Here is a 5,079-nt window from a genome sequence, read left to right as displayed (position 1 = left end):
ATATAAAATAGTGGCAAAACTCTGTCCACTAGGCTTAGACGTGTCTTGACAGATGTAATCAGTGTTAACCAGTCTGCATTCATTGTTGGGCGACAGATTTTAGACGGGTTCATGATAGCAAATGAGGTTGTCCATGGTGTGCGCAACAAGAAAGAGCATGGCCTCTTACTGAAGGTAGATTTCCATAAAGCCTTTGACTTAATTTTGTGGGAACATATTGACACAAGCATGGGATACATGGGTTTTGGCTCACACTGGAGGAAATTGATCTTTGAATGCTTATCCACTTCAAAATTAGTCATCTTGATAAACGGTTCCCCCAGTAGAGAATTCAGTCTGGAGAGGGGTCTCAGGCAAGGGGACCCTCTCTCTCCTTTCCTATTTGACATCGCAGTTCAGGGATTGACGGTTTTATTCAATAGGGCATCCGCTTCAGGTTATTTCAAAGGCTTACAGACTGCTCCAGGACATTACATAACTCATTTGCAATATGCCGATGACTCTCTGATTTTCCTGCCAAATGATTTTCCCTCTCTTCTACATGCCAAGAGGATACTTCGTTGGTTTGAGATCATTTCCGGATTAAAAGTTAATTTCCATAAAAGCTCACTAATAGGTATCAACTTGGACAACGACTATACCTCTAGCCTGGCAAACTCAGTTTTCTGTCGTAGTGATACTTTCCCGGTCAGGTCCCTTGGACTACGTCTTGGAGCCAATCCCAGCAGACTCTCTACCTGGAAACCAGTGTTGTCCACTATCAGAGCAAAGTTAAGCACATGGAAAGGGAATTTTTTGAGCATGGCGGGAAGGTTGTGTCTAATTAAATCAGTCTTAAGCTCTCTTCCTTTGTTCTACATGTCAGTTTTTGCTATGCCAAAGGGTATTATTAAAGTCATCTCATCTCTAACCCGGTCTTTTCTCTGGAAAGGAACTTCAACATCTCATGGCATTTTTAAGGTGGCTTGGCACAAGGTAATAAAGAGTACATCTTCTGGTGGTCTCGGGCTGGGATCCATCCACAACAAAAATCTGGCTTTGCTATTTAAATGGCTATGGAATCTGGATAATGGAGTGGTAGGCGGCTGGCAAGAACACATTCTTCTAAAATACCGACCTCACTTTATTAACGGTATCCCTGAGTTTACAGGTTCTTTATCTCCAACTTGGCATGGCATTGTTTCAGCGATCCTCTCAACACAAAACATTGCCAATCTTTTACATGCAAATGTCGGGTTCAAGGTGGGTGATGGGAGGAACATCCGGTTTTGGACTGACTCTTGGCTTGGCTCTGTAACCACTCTCCAACTCCTATTCCCCAGACTATATAACCTCTCCCTGCAGCAAAAATCCAGCCTTGCAGATATATATAATTTGACAGATACATCTTTCAACCTATCCTGGAGACGACCCCTTCGGCCTCGTGAAAATGACATGAGGGAGAGTTTGATCGCAGAGGTGCAGCGTGGTCTCATTTTCTTAGATGGTGCAGACCGCAAGTTATGGAAATTTCACAGCTCTGGCATGTACTCAGCTCAATCAGGTTGCGATCTTTTTTATAGTCTATCGGCCACTGAAAATAATCACTCCCCTGTTCTGCTATGGAATGGTTATGCCCCTCCAAAAGTGGATGTGTTCATATGGCTTCTTCTTCATGGAAGTTTGAGTACACGAAGTTTTTTAGCTGAGAGGAGAATAATTAATTATGAGGAATCTCACTGCCCATTCTGCTGCAAGGAAACTGAGACAATTAATCATCTCTTCCATTGGTGTCCCATAACATGGTCTCTTTGGGGTCGTTTCTTGAACTGGTTCGGGTGCTCAGGTTGTCTGCACAAAGACCTATATCAAAATTTACAGGAATGGTCAGGTTTGACTAATGGAAAATTTCAGCGACGTGCTATTACCCTCCTCTACAAAGGTCTGTACTGGTCAATTTGGATAGCGCGCAACCGCCTAATCTTTGAATCAAAGGCTCCGGATTGGGATATGATTTTTGATCTCACCTTTCACCGTTTGGCCTTCTGGTTGAAGTCTTCAATTAGAAATTTCAACTACACAGGCTCAGATCTTTTTAGAAATCCTGAATGTATTATGAACTGGACTAATTAATTAGGTCTCTCGTCGCTTTGGTCTTCTCTATTCTTTTATATTCCCATTGTATTTTATCTCTTGTTCAGTTCCACCTAGTTGATGGGGTTGTTATATATATATAATTCATTCGTTTACTAACAAAAAATAATATGAAAGAGGATTATAACCATACAGCTAAATCAACTTCTCTATTAACTTCTTATTTGGCCAAATGATCTGCTACATGGTTACTTTCTCTATAAATATATGTAAAACTCATGTAAGGAAGCCTTGGCCAAATGATCCGCTACATGGTTACTTTCTCTGTAAATATATGTAAAACTCATGTGAGAAATCCTATAAGACAAGTATTGGAGATGCTATTAAAATCACATTATAATCACAACAGTCTCATGCCATTGCTTCCTTTTATCCAAGCAATTGCATTATATGAATCAGACTCCACAATACAACCCTTAAAGGATGCACAACAACAATCAATATTTAAAATGAGAGCCTTTTGAATTCTTCAAACCTTAGGTCCATTGGATTCCCTGTACATATGGAATAGAAAAGTTACAAAGAAATTTTCCTTCGTGATCCCTTAGAACACCCCTAATCCCCGAGGATCTAAGCTTGCTACTTGCAGAAGTATCTACATTCCACTTAAGCATACTTTAAGGAGAAGGAATTCATGATGATTATATACTTTTTTCTTATTTGTCCATATAAAAATACTAATAAGTATATCCTAGTATAGCATAAACTCCCATAGTAAAATGTTTCCCATGTTACAACTCTATTAAAAAGTGAGTAATATAAATCATTCAAATGGTTTTTAACTCATTAAAGATGAGCATTCCAAATAAATCAAACTATTCCAAAGAAAAACAAAGGTCACACCTATTTTTGCATAGATCCCAAAATCATTTTATGCCATTATAAGTAAAAGTCATCAAAAGACTTTAGTAAGATTCATTGGTGGCCAAACTAAGTCACCACCCGTGACCATAATTTCCATACCAGCTCATAATAAAAAGGAAGACATGACCATAATTTCCATACCACCTCATAATAAAAAGGAAGACATGTTTTGTAGGCTTAATTTTTCTTTTATTATTATTGAAATGACAACTCAAATCACTCACTTGGAACAGACCTTGTCGGTGGTGAAAAGCTTTTATAGATAGTTTATTCGCAAGCTAGAGATTAAACTCAACCTTGGAAGGAGCAAGAGAGGACCATAAATCAAACTGAAATGGTTTATCTATTGGAAGAAGAATTGTCTCAATAAAGGTTGGCAACTTTTCACTGAAAAAATACATTTTAAATGAAGAAGCTGGATCAAGTTAATTGTTTATTTCAAAAGCAAAATTATCTATTCTAAGTGAATGGCTCATCGTTTTATGAAATGGATTGGGCATGATAACTATATGGCGCTGAAGATTTTTCAGCTTCTGGTGAGGAGGGTGGGAACTCTAACACCGGATTATGGAAGGATGTTGTCTCAAATATTCATCATCAAAAGGTTGCTTTAAATTTATCTTTAGAAAAGGTTAATGCAAGGGGAAGTACATGGTGTAGGATTGTTAATGTTTGTGCCAAGGATGTGAGACTTTAGAATATTGCAAACCAAGAAATTTGTGCGTTAGTTGATAATGGTTGCGATGCCAGCTTCATCTCGAATGATAGGGCTTGGCAATTCTTGTCTTAATGTACAGTTTCCAAGATTATATATATTATCTTTCGGAAGACAAAACCTCTTCAATTGCTAATATGGGCGTGTGGGATCGATGACTTGTCTTGAATTTGGAATTTCTATGTTTGGTATGTTGTCCAAATTAACGTTGTCCAGCAAGGTTATGGACAAATTGAGTTAGAAGTCAATCTCTAATGGGATGTATACCTGTTAAATCTATGTGTAGGCTTCTTTCATTTCCTAGTCAGCCTAGTACATGCATTTCCTTCAATGGTGTATGGAAAGGATTGGTCCCTCCTAAAGTTGAATTTTTTTGTTCGATGGCTATCATTAATAAAATCAACACCAGTCTGATGAAGCAACATGTTTTGTCTGTTTGTTGGCTGAGGAGATTGTAGATCGCATTCTCATACATCAACACCGGAGGTGTTTTGGCATATCCCATTCATTCAACGTAAAATATATAAGCATTGAATTGAGAATTTTAATTTGAATTAGTAATGATAAAAACGTATAGTCTCTGGTTGTCACATAGGGAAATAGCCGCCACACGCTGCCTATAATGAATGGCCTTGTCTAGGCACTTCCAGAGAAACCAAGGAAGACCATTTTTGAAGGCAAGAGGATTTCGAACACGCCATCACAATGTGGCAGGTCATCCACATGCTGGTGTGTGTTCTTCATGTATAATATTTTTTTGTTATTTTTGTTAATTTTGGTCCCTAATTGTATAAATATCTTTCAGTTAAGTTTTAAATTTCATCCCACCTAAATCCAAGTTCTTTTCTTTTTAATTTAATCTCTAATTTATAAATGAATAAATTGAATAACTTCTAATCTATCAAGGCTTTGTAGCGAAGTTGCATTAACAAAACTCCCCACCAAGATTCCTAAATTGAGAACTCAAATTTCCAAATTAGCAAAATTCAAAAAGAAATATTTATGGAAATGACAGTTACAAAGAAAAAGCTGAAAACACCTAATAATTCCAATAAAAGAAAGTTATTTGCAGGTAATAAAAAAAAAAAGCAATAAAAATGTTAACTTTCAACTTAAAAAGTCAAACTTTAATAACCAAAAGCAGTTAGATTAAAGAAATGCAATAAATAAAAAGTTGGGTTGTGCTCTAAGCAGTTGCAGATCTAATTAATAATCAACACAAAAGTTGATAGAAACAAAAAGGAAATGCTTAGAGTGTAAGTTTTTAGAAACTTCAAACACAAGAGAACAACAAAAAGGAGGAAATAAAAGAAGAAAAACTTGCTGAGTTTGAAGAGTTTGTATGAGTTAAGAGGGAGATAAAGCGA

The sequence above is a fragment of the Populus nigra genome, chromosome 12 (assembly GCF_951802175.1).
Source record: "Populus nigra chromosome 12, ddPopNigr1.1, whole genome shotgun sequence".
Lineage (NCBI taxonomy): Eukaryota > Viridiplantae > Streptophyta > Magnoliopsida > Malpighiales > Salicaceae > Populus > Populus nigra.
The sequence above is the reverse complement of the archived record's forward strand: the minus strand, read 5'-3'. Positions refer to the sequence as shown.